Source organism: Ceratotherium simum, chromosome 7 (genome assembly GCF_057802395.1).
Source record: "Ceratotherium simum simum isolate JZ-2026a chromosome 7, ASM5780239v1, whole genome shotgun sequence".
Lineage (NCBI taxonomy): Eukaryota > Metazoa > Chordata > Mammalia > Perissodactyla > Rhinocerotidae > Ceratotherium > Ceratotherium simum.
Genome location: NC_141906.1, coordinates 49239913 through 49256434, shown reverse-complemented (window position 1 = coordinate 49256434; position 16522 = coordinate 49239913).

Genomic DNA, 16522 nt, shown 5'->3' with positions numbered 1-16522 from the left:
TTTGAGGGAATATAGAGAAATGTGATTGAGAAGGTGTACACAAGGGACTTATATTATTTTCTAAGCTGGATGGAGATAACATGGTTGTTATATTGTTTTTTCTGTCTTTTCGTGTATCTGAAATAGATTATTAGAAACGAAAAGAAAGCTAAGTTAAATTATTTGGAATTGTCACTAAAGGCATTCTGCTGTAAATAATGAATAAATAAACAGTGATTGATTTAGATTTATGGCAGTATGCAGATGAGATACACTGGAAGGCCCTCCTACCTAAACTAACTAAAATGCTAGATTTAAATTAAAAGGAAGATTTTGAAACTTACTAAAAAGCTGTAAAAATAAAAACCATGTGGTAATGGCATAAGCATAGACAGAAAGATCTATGGAATAGAATTGAGAGTCCAAAAATAAACCCTCACATTTGGAGTCAAATGATTTTCTGCAAAGTGCCAAGACTATTCAAGGGGGGAAAAGAGTCTTTTCAAAAATAGCGCTGGGACAACGGGATATCCACATGCAAAAGAATGCTGTTGGACTCCTACCTCACACCATATACAAAAGTGAACTCAAAATGATTCACAGACCTAAATCAAGAACTAAAACTATAATGCTCTTACTAAAAAAAACAGATGTAAATCTTCATGACTTTGGATTAGGCAATGGTTTCTGAGATATGACACCAAAAACATGAGCAACAACAACAACAAAAACAGATAGATTGGACTTCATCGAAAACAAAAACTTTTGTGGTTCAAAGCCCCTATCTACAAAATGAAAAGATAGCTGTATTAGGGATCTCCAGAGAAAAAGAAGCACAGAACTAATAGGAGATATATATATATACCTAGAGAGAGAGGTATTTATTATGAGGAATTGGCTTATACAATTATAGAAACTAAGAAGTCCCATGATCTGCCATGTACAAGCTAGAGACCCAGGGAAGCTGGTGGTATAAATTAGTCTGAGTCTGAAGGCCTGAGAACCGGGAGAACCAATGGTGTGAATCCCAGTCCAAGGGCAGGAGAAGATGAGATAAGATGTCCCAGCTCAGGTAGTGAGAGAAAAAAAAAAAAAGTAGGGGGGATGAATTCCTCCTTCCTCTGCCTTTGTCCTATTTAGGCTCTCAGCAGATTGGATGATGCCCACTCACATCCTGAGTCCACTGATTCAAATGTTAATCTCATCTATAAACACCCTCATAAACACACTCAGAAATAATGTTTAATCTGGGGACCCTGTGGCCCAGTCAAGTTAAAGTGGGATGAAATATTTGCAAATCATATATCTGATAAGGAAATTGTATCCAAAATATATAAAGAACTGTTACAAATTAACAGTAAAAAAATAAATAACCCAATGTTAAAATGGGCTAAGTATCTGAATAGACTTTTCACCAAAGAAGATATACAAATGATCAATAAGCACATGAAGAGATGCTCAACATCATTAGTCGTTAGGGAAATGCAAATCACTTCACACCCACTAGGATGGCTGTAATAAACAGACAATAGCAAGTGTTGACATGCACTTGCAGAAATTAGAAGCCTCATATAGTCCTGGAGGAAAAGTGAAACAGTACAGCTACTTTGAAAAACAGTCTGGACGTTCCTCAAAAAGTTAACATAGAGTTTATATGAAAACATATATCCACACAAAAACTTGTACGTGAATATTCATAGCAGCCTTATTCATACTAGCCAAACGTGTAAACGATCCAGTGTCCATCAATTGATGAATGGATAAACAAAACACGGTTTATTCTTATAAGGGATTATTATTTGGCAACGAAAAGGAATGAAGTACTGATACATGCGACAACATGGAAGAACCTTGAAAACATGCTCAGTGAAAGGAGACAGTCACAAAAGACCATGTGTTATACAACTGCATTTATAGGAAATGTCCAGAATAGGCAAATCCATAGAGACAGAACGTAAATTAGTGATTGTCTAGGGCTAGGGGGTAGGAGGAGAATGACTGCTAATGGGTATGGGTTTCTTTTGGGGGTGAAGAAAGGGTCCTAAAATTAGGTAATGGTGATGGTTGCACAACTCTGAAAATACTAAAAACCACTGAATTGGACACATTAGAGGGATAAATTTAATGGCCTGTGATTTATATCACAATATGGTCACGCATCGCTCAATGATGGGGACACATTCTGAGAAATGTGTCATTAGGTGATTTTGTCATTGTACAAACATCACAGAGTGTACTGAAGGGGAAATAAAATTTGCCACCCTAAAATGTGTCTCTTTAACATGAGGATTATTTTAGGCTGATTATTTCTAAGAAGCAAAAGACGCAGAAAGTTTTTCTTGTTCCTTCCCCTTAACTGCCTAAAAGAATTCAGATAAACAAATCTGTCTCAGGAAGTGAGCTATCACCTTAGCGTAACATGAAGTAGGTGGTAGACAAGGAGGAACCTAGAAAAGTCTGTTTGCTGGGCTCCCCTCTGTGTTCTTCTGTTTCTGTGTGGCCAAACACTTCTTTTCCAAATGTTTGCTCCTTTTCACCTACCTGTGAATTGCCTTCCTTCCCCTTGAAGTCCCTGATTCTTCCCACCGCCAACATCTTCTTTTATCTTTAGCTAAGGATGGCATTTATGGTGAGGGCTTCAGCCATTTTGGTGAGTTACTCAGTTTTCCTGGGTTTCTTCCATGTATACATGTTACTAAATTTTTGTTTGTCTTTCTTTTAATCTGTCTCATTTCAATTTAATTCTTAGATCAGCCAGAAGAATCTAAAAGAGTAGAGGAAAATTTCTTCCTCCCCTACAGTACTTACACAAACCTAGATGATGTAGCTTACTACACATCTAGGCTATATGGTACTAATCTTATGGGACCACTGTCGTATATGCAGTCCATCATCAACCTAAACGTCATTATGTGGTACATGACTGTAAAGCTATTTTAAAAAATAAAGAAAGAAGCATTTAAAAAATAGATCGGGGCCAGCCCGGTGGCCTAGTGGTTAAGTTTGCAAGCTCCGCTTCTGCAGCCCAGAGTTCACAGGTGTGGATCCCAGGTGCAGACCTACACATCACTCATCAAGCCATGCTGTGGTGGCATCCCACATACAAAAAAACCAGAGGAAGACTGGCACAGATGTTAGCTCAGGGCCAATCTTCCTCACCAAAAAAAAAAAAAAAAACCCAGCAAGTTACCACCAAAGTAACCAATATGCCATACCCACAAATGACGTAAAAGCAGGAATTGCTGGATATAAGCAAATGTCTATGCCAGCTTTGGGCCTGAAAATTTCTGGTGAACTCTGGAGACCTTGAACTTGTGTTTTGGCAACTTCACAGGATGTGGGGGACATGATATACAGGCTGGGGCATGTTCAAGGAGAGGATTCTAATTAAAACATCCTCTACAAAATGCTGGTACTCCAAAGGAATATAACCACAGAGCAAGGGTGAAAATCATATAAACCCTGCTCTCTTATAAAGGGGAAAAACTCTTCCCTGAAAACATATAACCAAAAGTCAGCATTCATATGAGTTTGGGTTTGTATTCATAAAAATTTGTGTATTCAAAACAAAACCTGAGGGTAGAATTTTATGTGAAGTATCCCCTAGTTGAGTGCATCCTCAGAAAACAGGAAAAAAATACAATTTTTCTTAGGAGGCTTCAAAAAATCTTCACAGTTTCAAAAAAAATCCAGTATCAGATCTATTATAAAAAAATCACAATACACATAACTAAACAAAGCATCATGAGTGAGAACCAGCATAAGCAACAGACAGCAAAAGACCCACAAAAGTTTCAGATATTGGAAATAACAGAAACAAATAAAATATCTCAGTTTAATATATTTAAAGAAATAAATAAAAGCTTAGAAATATCAGCATCAGTTGAATATTGTCCCTAGTGAATGGAGAATAAACATTCTTTTTAAGCACGCATAGAATACCTATGAAAATTGATAACATTATATGCCAAAAAACAGCCTCATTAAAGTTCAATAATTAGTATTACACTGACCACATTCACCCTCCACAATTCACTTAACTTAGAAATAACTTTTAAAAGATGACTTGAAAAACTCCATTCACTTGGAAATTGAAAAAAAAAAAACAACTCATCTAAACACCTCATGGGGTCAATGAAAAAACTGTAGTAAAATATAGAAAATACTTATAATTAAACAATAATAGAATCTGTATGCTGCTTAAGAAGTTCTTGGAGAGAAATTTATTCCCTTAATTCCTTTTCATTACAAAAAAAAGGCTGAGAATGAATTTAAAAATCCAACTTAATGAGTTAGAAAGAGAATGCAGGATAAATATATAAAGAAAGTGGGGGGAAATAATAAGAATAGAAAAAATATAATTAATAAAAATAAGAGTAAAACCATACATGCAATTGAGAAGTTTAACAAAGCCAAAAGTTGATTCTTTAAAGATGTTAATAAATTAACAAACTACTGGATCAAAGGAAAAGGAGAGAAGAAAAATACATTATTAGGAATTAAAAAGGAACATTATTAAAACTTTCAAAATTAAACAGATAACAGGACACTGTGAATAAATTAATGGCAATAAATTTGAAAATTTAGAGGTAATGGATGAATTATCATAAAATATAACTCACCAAAACTCATTTAAGAAAAATAGAGAACCGGGATAGCTTGTAGCAGTAAAGCAATTGGAATACTTGTTGAAAATCTTACTATAAGGAAAACAGCAGGACAGAGCAGCTTAGCAGAAGGATTTTACTAAATAGTCAAAGAACAGTTGTCTAATCTTACATGAATTTTTCCAGAGAATTGGAAAAGTAACAATTTCCAACTCACTTTTTGAAACTGGTATAACCTTAATAGCAAAACAAGACATGGATGGATGGCACATGATAGGAAAATTACAGACTAGCCACACTCATGAACATAGTTTTGAAAATCCTAAACCAAATTTTAGCCAACACAACCCAGTAGTATAAAAAAAAACATAGTACATTATGACCAAGTTAGGTCTCTCCTAGGAATACAAGGTTGGTTTAATATTTAAAAATTGATAGGAACAAGACAAAGATGCTCACTACTATCATTTCTTCTGAGTCTACTCAGTGCGGTAAAACAAGAAATAAATACATAAAAATTGCATAGGAGGAACCAAAACAAACATTATTTGGATAATCACAAATAGATATGATTATCCATTTAGAAAACCCCCAAAGAATCCAATAAGTTTTCATGATACTAAATTGATACATAAAAGCAATTTTTATACATCACCTATTAAAAAGTGTAATTTGGAAAACATATCATTCACAATAACATCAAAAACATAAAAAATCTAGGAGATTATATATATATATATATATATATATAAAGCCCTACATGAATAAAATTATCAAATTAGAAAAAAAAAACATTTTAAAAGACCAAATAAATAGACAATTATACTATGTTCTTGGATAGGAAGTTTCTAATGTCTTCAACTTTATCCAACGCAGACGAGTTTCCTAGGGCGCCTCTTAGTGCTTCCACGCCCAATCATAACAGCACATAAGCAATTGCAACAACGTAGTCTTGAAACAGACAAGGTTACCAAGGATTCAGTTCCCTCAAAGATGAAGGACTGGGTCACCCCACCAAGGCAAGTATGCAAGAGAAATCTACAACGGGTGGTAAAGGAGGTGACGAATGTCTGTTGTAGCCTTAGGAGCAAATACAGACACAGGGACTGTACATTGTCTCATTAATCCACCTATTGTTAAGCCTTTTATTATTTTCCCCTTTTCAGGAAACTGCATCTTGAACCTTGAAGAATCAGTGAAAGGATGGAGTGAACACAGTGTGGGGCTTGAGCGGATCTGAGTGGTACAAGGGGTGCGTTGTAGCAGATCGAAAAAGGGCTCCACCCATATTCCCTCAACCCATCCTGGACAGCCCTGTGCAAGATGATTGCTTCCTGCATATCTCCAACTAGGGGCATCCTCAGCATACTCAACCCACACATGGGACAAGCCGTAAGTGGCAGGGGGTTACTGCCCCGGGGGTGACCTTCGAACAGTTTAGGACAGGAGTTGGTGGATAAATATTCTGGCTTCCAATGTGTGTTTCACACTATCTTTCAGAGTCCCCAGCAGGAATAAGCCCATATTTATAACCTGCTCATTAACACACACTTCACCGGCTCTTCTTCTTTCTGGGACTTACTTCCTCACTCCTTCACAGTGCTTCCCAGTATCACCTCCCAAATCAGCAACTTATATTCAAATCTTCGTCTCAGGATCTACTTTGGGGAGAATTAAACTAAAACAAAACCCAAATGTCTGTCAACAGTAGAATGGGTAAATTGAAGTACTGTCATAAAATGCAATGCTATTCCGCAGTAGAAGACAATAAGCTCAACACATCAACATAATGTTGAAGGGAAGAAGCAAGTCACAGAAAAATACTTACAGCTCTATTCCATTTATTTTAAACATCTTATAAGGAAAAACTAAAAATATTATTTAAAGATACAGTCCAGTAAAACTGTCAAGAAAAGCAGGAAAATGATTATCATAAAAGTCAGCCTAATGGTTGCTTCTGGGGTGTGGAAAAGAAAGAGCTTTTCAGGTACTGGTAGTGTTCTATTTCTTAACCTGGTTATGTGTATACCAGTGTTTGTTATATTATTATTATTTAAATTATATATATATATTATTTACACTGTGTATTTGATATATTTCATAGTAAACAATTTTAAAATGCTATCAAATTAGGTATGTGAAAGACAGAAAGAGAATTGCCATCAATCAACCAATCCATTGTTAAGTATGAGGATTTCGCATTCTGATTACTTTGCGAGCATTTTAAGTTTTCAATCCATTTTAATGAAATCAGAACTTGAAATCATAGAAGATGCATTATGTATGTGATTCATGCACGAAAGACTTCAGAGACCTCCCATTAGCAAAACCATACCAAAAATAAAGGCCTTGGTCCTTACATCAAAAGATTTATGAATGAAGGCACTTTACAAGCTATAAATTAAAATGTTTAAATTTTATATTTTAAGTTAAAACCTCTCACTTATGTATATTTGTATGCCTATAGTGTATGTATACATATATACAATTCTCTATTTAATCCAATTTTATATTCTTTTTTAAATTACCTGACCAACTACCAGTTCTATTCCCAACATATAAGAGGACATCTACTCTAGTAAAGATTAAGGGAATGAACTAAAGATTTTAATTTGTGTGGAGCTTTGTTTGGGAATTAATGGGAGTTGAGGATAGAATGGCACAAAGGTTATGTATGCTTGAAAAATAAGCTTGATCCTTAACATTTATTCCTGAGAAAATATAAAACTTAAGTATTAAGAAAGATTATCTCCAATATGAATGACTATAACATAAATCATCTTCAAAGTCATTTTTACTCATTACTCATTCATACACTAACTTGAAAGCAACATGTCTCTTTTCAAAGCACTAAAGAAAAAGTTAAATATATATATATAGAGAGAGAGAGAGATAGATATAGAAACCTCATTTATATAGAATGTGTGTCTCAATTTGTATAAATCTGCCTTTCAACACTTACTGGAAAAATAGAATATTATTCTACATCTGGTCTTTGGGTAAAGTTAGTAGGGAATTTTTGTTAATCTTTGGAGTGATCAGAAGGTTTGAAAGATGTCTTAATCCTGCTCTGAGAGTGTCAAAGTAGATGTCTTTGTTCATTTCACAAAACCAAATAAGACTGGTGTTGTGAGGATTAGATTTTGACAATTCAATCCAGATGACTTCTTTATTATGGAAAAATATTCTACATCCCTTATCTAATCCAGAAAGTATATTCATAGAGAAGGCTTATAGTGACACTATAATACAGTTGCAAATATTTTTTAAAAAGGTTATAAGAAAAAACACAGCTGTTAAAGGGCAGTGACCAAGTGAATTCATTTCACTGTTACATATCTATGATGATGTGGATTATTCAAGATTTTTTTCCAAAATTCATTTCAAAGGCTCTCACTTTAGCATTTCAAAAGTAGTGGATAATATTTGAAAAAAAATTTTCACTTCTTTTAAATACAATAATAACAGAGTTTGAAAGCCAAAGACGCAAAGGCTTATAAAATAATGTGTATCAGGGAGTTCTGAACGTCAATTGTGTGCACAGATGTCTCAGTTGGAGCATGAAATATTGGCATGTTTCACAGTAGTTTTTCTTTCTTGAGGAAGTTATCTGCACTTGTGCAGTGACATGAGCTCTCCTTATGACATGGAGAAAAGCTGATAATCTAAAAAAAATGGGTAAAAATTTGGATCTCCAAATTTAACTGACCCTAGATGTGAGTTATTAGACAAATAAAACATTGCATATGTGTATTTATTTGCTTTTATTAAAAAAATTCAAAACATGTCAAGGCATATTTCACCTCAGAGAAGTATGTTCAAACTCTTTTAAGTTTTCAAGTTAAAACAGGTGGTGCTCCATTCAGAAAGTTCAGATTTTCAAAAAGAAAGTTCGTTTATCATTTTTCCAAAGATATGATGCTTCTCTTCCTATTGCAATATAAAGTCAGAGACTACTTTATGAATATTTTCTATTAGTCCTTTAGTAACACAATTGGATTCAAAGATTGTAAAGACTTTGTTAGAGGGCTAGATTTCCCACCTCTCTATATGGTTCTTTTGAAACTGTGCTTCCCAAAGTGTATTTCATGAATCACTAATTGGAGGCTTTGCAACACACAGACAAAGGGTTTCCATTGCCAAATTAGGTTGGAAAATACTAGAATGCATTCTTAGAGATATATAAGAGACACTGGTGTTTTGAAATTTTTCTCTAGCAAACAAAACTTCACTTATTTTTAAAACTGGAATTTCCTACATTTATTTGATCTTTTTCACATAACTCCAATTAATATCCTGTGGTATGGTTATGCAAATGCTGTCCTATGTAATTTAATCAACAAGCATATTCTGGCTGGCCTTTAAAAGAATACTGATTTCTGGGCCAGCCCCGTGGCTTAGTGGTGAAGTGCGCACGCTCCGCTGCTGGCGGCCCGGGTTCGGATCCTGGGCGCGCACAGACGCACCGCCTCTCCAGCCATGCTGAGGCCGCGTCCTACATACAGCAACTAGAAGGATGTGCAACTATGACATACAACTCTCTACTGCGGCTTTGGGGGAAAAAAATAAATAAATAAAATTAAAAAAAAAGAGAGAGAAACATCATTTAAAAAAAAAAAAAAAAGAATACAGATTTCTACAAAGATCATCTTTCCAGAGCTTATATTTGTTTGTTTGCTTTGCCCAACTAAAGTGGTACGAAGACAAAAGAAGTTTGAGGAGCACTGCCTCACACAATATAGGGATACTTTTCAGAAAATAAAGATATCAAGAAACTGACGTTTTCAAAGGAGAGGGCCAGACCGAGGGAGACCACCTGACTCTTGGCTGTTTTGGAAGACAGAATGTAGAGGAGCATGCATTGATAGCTGTAGTGCAAATGGCTGCATTTGAGGCTTAAGGCATAAAACAGGGAAAGGGAATATTGATCTATGTTCTGAGATATTAGCCTAAGGAAGCTTTGAGGAAAACTTGGGAGGACAAAAGGAGGTGAAATTTTCTAGACATTATATCAACTTTTGTTTGAAACCTCTGATTACCTTTTTAACTGTTAGTGCTGATTATTAGTCCCTTTATAACATACGTGGTGTTTATTTCTTTATCAGCTCTACCTAAAATCATACCTTGGTGGTACATTCATAGCATTTCAGCCTGTTTTATTATTTTAACTATTTCATCTTTTAGTCCTCTGGTTGTAATTGTTTTGCTGTATACATCAATAATTCTTAATCCTTCTTTGTTCTTTCCATTTTATTTCCTATATCCCATTTTGTCATCTAGTTGTATTTTTCTTAATCTCTACTTTTACGTTTTTCTTTTATGTTGTTTAACATGTGTTTTAAAAATTATTTTAGCTTATGTCATCTTTTTACTGAGTGTATTATATTTTATTTATTACTCCTTTCTGCTCTCAAAAGTTATTAAATGCCAAGTAACTAATTTAAGGGAGGAAGCTGTGAGGACAGTCCACAGCCTGAGTCATGGAAGCTCTATGGTTTTTATCTGCAGTCCTCTCTGCCTAGCCTGTCCAGCTTCCCTTAGAAGACACCAGTCCCCACTCTATTCTCTTTAGTGTTGAATTCCTTGAATCTACCAACTGGATAATAATATTTACCTATAGAAAATCCATTTGAGCAGTGAAAAAAGTGCTGTTTTTTATGGTGATACATAACTAAACATTCACTGATCCACTCAATAGATATTTAGTCTAGTGAAGGAGGGAGGTGAGAGGGTCCATTTTCAGATGAAACTTCTACGTAATAACAACCACAACTTCAACAACAATGAACACTTATTAAGTTTTTTCTATAGGCTGGACATTACTGGAAGCACTTAACGTGTCCTAAAAAAACACATCTATGAGCTGGTTGTCATTATCCCTTTTGTACAGAAGTAGAAATTAAAGCAAAGAGAGATTAATTTGGTCAAGGTCATGCAGCTGGTTAATTCATGAGGATTAATTTCACCAGGTAACTAGATGGTTTTAAATCTTCTGTAAACATCTTTAAATTAGGAATGCACAATATGTCAAAAACTAGACTTTAAAAATCCTTTTATCAATCTGCTTCCAAAGATGTTTGATTCATCTTGCTTCAAGGCAATACTAAAAGAGCTATATCTAAGTGTATATTATTAGTCTTGATATGTTTGTGATCCCCAATTTTTAAGTTCTATCCTACCTCCTGCAGCCATTATACTAGTTAACCAAGATATCCCAAACACAGATAACAATCTAGGAAAATAGATATTCTTTATTTTTAGCTGGAGCTCTATTCACAGCCTCTATTCACAACTCATCATCTACTCTATATTGAACCAGACTGGAAAATACGTCAGTTTTATCTATATCTTTTGCCCTTCTTCATAGGCCTAATGGAGTGTAGCCAACCTAAACCATTCATTTTTTATTCTAGAAATCATCTTAGTTACACTTGGCTATCAAAATGGGGATGATAAATCTAGAAGATTTTCCCAAATCCAGTTACTCCTCCAGAGTCACAACGTGGATGGTAAAAAGAGTATTGTGGCTCCAATCCAGTCCCATTTATAATCCCCATATTCTGTGCACCTGAAGCTCTAACCCCTAAGGAAGGACCCAATTTGTGTGCTTTTGAGGACTCCGGGCCTTCCTAAACCCATCTCAGAGCCTTTTTGTATTTTAGGTATGTTACAAGGGTTTGAGGGGCAGCTGTCAGCACATTATATTGTGTGACCTACAAGTAGTTTTCCCCAATTTCCATATCTTCTCAGGGGAACCAAGCCAAATTTTGTTTGAGATGGGATTACTCAGTTGAGGTTTTTAGAAAGGTAGTGCCTGCATCTTTTGCTGAATCACTCATATAAACAAGAAATCAAACACTCGTTAACTATGTCATAACTATTTGAACATTAGAGTATGTACTATAAGAACAAGGCATTGACATAATGTTTACTCTGTTGCAATGCCCTTCCTGCCTTTCTTCACCTGGCTAACTCATACATCTCAAGTTCATGTATCATCTCCTCTAGGAAGCCTCCCCTAGACCCCTAAATTGAGCTAATTATCCCTATTCAATGCTCCCAAAGGACCTTGTACTTATTTCTGATCGTGTCACCCATTTTTTTTCAAAAATTATTACAAGAAACAGTCATATAAAATAAGCTACTGCACTTGCTACAAAAATGCTGTTGAGAATGTTATTTTATATATCACTTTATATCCTTTATATAAAATTTCAGTGAGATATTTCTTGTATAAATTATTGCTATAAAAAGCTTTTGTTTCTTCTGAAAAACTCATATGATTTCTCCTTTATGATAATGAGAATGATATAACTGATTATGTGTTTAATTTTAGATATGGTAGCCAGGAGCTTAGCGCCAAATCTAAAGTTCTTTTGGGGAGAACCTTTTAAGGTTCTTTCAAGGTTCTTTTTGTATAATCTTTTTTCTTGGTCCTATTTTGCCTTTTTGTTTGTTTTAATTTCATGTATCTTTTGTTATAAGCCACCAGAAAACCTTTGTGGAAAAGGTAGGGCTTTGATAAATATTCATAAAAACAAAATGTAGATGAAGATGGCAACTGTCCAGTGAATTCCTTTATTCTAGAGTAAACATGGATTATTAAGTCAAAATCCCTGATTTGTTTCTCTTTTTAGTTCGGGGTCTCTTTTGTGAAGTCAGTTACATCAGTTTAGACCTGTTTGAATATTCCTAATGAATCTGGTTTCAGGAAGGGATGAATTTATTAAACCTGAAATTGTATTCCAATAGTTTAAAGAGATTTGGCCTTGTACAATGTCTCCTGAAAGCACCACTTCACAATTAACCTACTTCCAAGTTGTTTGCACTCATCTCTTTTTTTCCTTCAATTTCCCTATGCAAGTTTCCTCTATGTAAACCTTGCAGAACCCTGGGAACACATATATGCATTCTCTGTATTTTGAAACTGTAGCCCTGAAATGTGGGGGACGGTGGGAGGTGGGGGTTGATTGCTGGTGTTTCTTCTCTGCCATTAAATTACTCCTCAGCATGTCACTATTTTTTGAGATTTCCTATTACTTCACTTCTCAATTAAAAAATAATCAGTATTTAATTATGCTTTAAGTCCTTCAGAGTGTATGAATAACATTTAACTATATAGCATTATGATGATAGAATCTGAGCGTTGAAATTTAGACACAGATCTGAAGATCTCTATTGTATAGAGATCTCTATTATACAGAGATCCAAAGACCTCTATTGGGGTAATACAAAGGAATGTTGCTAGTTTTTCATCTTTGTCATACTGCACAGATGTTATATCTTGAACTATAAGGGTATTATTGTCATGAATAACGTGAAAGCATTACAAAGAAATGAACATGCATTTTAGAACTAAACCCAGTGATGGGACAGATTGCCTGGAAAGGGAAAAAATGCAAACATTTTCTGCCAAGAGAACATATTCTTCAGGAAGTCATCACTCACTCAAAACATTGTTGCCAGTGAATACCATTTTCCCTTGTGATTAGGTGATTAGGTAGTGTTCTCATAAGCACTATCAAATCAGATCAAGAATTTTCTTAGAGGAACCTATGAGACATTCATTCAAATATATATTTATTGAATGCCTACTTTGTACCAGCCGCTCTTCTAGATGCTTGGGACTCATCAGTGGGCAAAACCAGTAAGGATTCCTAGCGGGAGGTGACAGATAATAACAATAAACAGAATAAATAAGTAAAAATAAATGACAAGCAGAAGGTGATAAGTGATATGAAAAAAAATTAGAAGAGGATAAGGCAGGTGTGAGTGCAGGGGAGTATGTGAAATTTTAAATAGGATATTCAAGGTAGGCCTTGAGAAGGAGACATTTGAGCAAAGATTTGAAGGAGGTGTGAGAATATGAATGTTAGGGTAGAAAACTTGTTAGCAAAGATATGTCAAAATCATCTGGCTATGACACGAGAGAAAGAAAAAAAAAAAACAAACTTCAAGTTATTTTGACTCAATTTTACCTTCAATTCTGAATGTTTCAAAGTGATTGCAGCCCTATGTGAAGGGACAGGTTTTTGATTAGTTTTCAGCCCAAAACACAAGCTTCATTTAAGGTCAAGGAGAGATGGTTGTCTCATATACCTCCATTAGTTATCACGAGTTGGAGCAGAAATGCAGTAGATGACCTTGAAAGTATAAGCAACTTACACCACATAAATGTGATACACATTAGATACCCAACATTAGAGCTGAAAACAGGTACCAAACCTTGACAGTTCATACAACACTTTCCAGGAGATTCAATAACAATATATCAAGATGTAATCTCTTCCAGGACAAATTCATCCTTCCCAAGGTGTCGGAAATCTTTTATCTGGTTCCCAGGGCCTGAAGTAATATATCAAGCAGTCATGAAAATGTCTTGAATGTGAAAGTAATTTTAATCAATCAAAGAAGGCAGGCAACATATCCACAAATGTATAGTTTAAGAACTGTGATCAAACTGAGACAATTTAACGTATTCAATGTAAAAGTGACAGTTGCAGATTAAATCACAATCATAGAGATCATATCATCTGAAAATATGAGATTAATAGATTCAAACAGAGATTTTTTAAAAAAATGTATTTCAAATAGTTCAGTCTGTTGATGTTGTTTAACATGTCCCCGAGGCCACTAGAAAAAAGTTGCTGGGGTCTTCAATTACCACCAAAATTGCAACAATGCTCAATCCTCTGTTCTTTTTTACTCTGACCTATAGTATATGTCTCTTTATTCTTTTAATGAATTAGATAGAGAACTACCATTTGTAGAACCTGTATAATGTTTCAGGCACCATACTAGATGCTTTTTCATGTATCATCTCACTTAATTCTCACATTCTAATATGTATATGTGTGTAGTTATGTGCACACGAGGTAGGAAGATGAGGGAGAAGAAGAAATATTAGCTACATTTTACAGGAGCTCAGAGAGGTTAGCTAACTGCTCTAAATTCACATACATAGGAATTATTAAAGCCAGGATTCTGCTCAGGGTTTCTAGCTCTATTAAGTCATCTGCAACTCAACAGAGGCCGCTATAATAATTACTATTTGCACAGCATTTTATTGTTAATAAAGTATATTCAAGTTTTATTTAATTATATCATGATCCTAAAATAATTCTAATTATATTGGTTTTCTTCAAAATTATCAGTCTACAGTATTATTATAACTTTGCAAACTCTGCAAAATGCACTAAAGCCACATGCCTATCTTTTGTATATGAACTTTCATAAACTACACGTATATGATAAACTCATTACCTTTGCTTCTATCTCATGATGAGGAAAGAGATTACATTTTCAGTAAATACAATAATACAAAGTATGGCAAATTACTTAACTTCTCTAAGAGTGTTGCCTCAACTATATAATGAGGATAATAATATCTACCTACTTACCTACCTCATGGAACTGTTGTAAAGATAAAGTATAACAATATTGTATATATAAAAGAGCTTCAAAAATTGTTTATATTATAATAGTGCTTTACATTATTTAATGATTATTATCAAAGATCATTTATAAGTACCTTATAATACATTTGCTTCTTGGTTTTCATTGCTTTTCAACTTAGACAAATGTATGATTGATATTAAAAGTTTATAACATATCAAAATATATAGAGTAGAAAGTTAAAATTCCATTTTACACTCACCTTCCTCAATCCAACTAATTTTCCTTTCCAAGAGATTATAATGACTACTAGTTTGATACTTGCTCTTTTGGATCTTTTAATATGCATTTATATTCATGAATTTAAATGTATTCAATTTTTTCTAAATACATATCAATCAAATATATTTTACTTTACAAGTTTTTGTTTGTTTTTGCTGACATGTCCTGGAGATCTTGAATAGCTGTGTAGTACTGTAGTACTTTATAATGGAAAGTTAAGCTCTTTCTTTTGTGTGTGTGTGTCTGTAAGGAAAACTCTTTGACATATATATATCTTCATGTACCAAGTAAGCATATTTCACTAAGCTACACTCCTATAAGTAGAATGTCTGGATCAACAAGCACATTATTAATTTTAATAGATACTGCCAAAAAACCTCCAAATAAAGCTGTGCCAAATTATACACTCTCCAGCAGTATCTGAGTTTCATTCTTTGAACCTTTGCAAACACCAGTTATTATCAATGTCTGTTTTACCTATCCTATGAGTGAAAAATATGTCATTGCTATTGTAGTTGTCAACTCCCCTACTACAAGTGAGGTGTGACATATTTTAACGTGTATATTATTGGCTAATTGCATTTATTTCTGAAATATCTTTTTGTGTTCTCCGTCCAATTTCCTGCTGAGTTGTTGCCTTTCCTGTGGCTTATAAACACTCTCTATATTGTGGACATTTTTCTCCTTTTTATTTTGTATGTAGCAAATATCTTCTTCCAGTCTGTCACTTTCTTTTATTTTTATTTATGGTATCACTCACCAGAAAGAAGTTTCATATGTGTATACAGTCAAACCTGTTAGTCTTTTCCTTTTTGATTTCTGGTTTTCTGTCTTGCTTAAGAAGGATTTTCCTATTAAAATTGTAAAAATAGTCTCATTATTTTCTTCTAGTACTTTTGCTTTTACTATTCTTTGTGAAAAATATATAGTTAGATTTCTTCCATTTGTAAAAAGACAGTTCTTATTGATTGATTGACTAAAGATTGATCTATCTATCTACCTATCTATCTATCTATCTATCATCATCTATCTGACATCTTTCTCTTTAATGTTTCCCACAATGGATAGCCAACTGTATTAGCATCTTTTTTTTTTTTTTGGTGAGGAAGATTGGCCCTGAGCTAACATCTGTTACCAGTCTTCCCCTTTTTGCTTGAGGAAGATTCACCCTGAGCTAACATCTGTGCCAATCTTCCTGTATTTTGTATGCGAGTCGCCTCGACAGAATGGCTGACAAGTGGTGCAAGTCTGCACCCAGG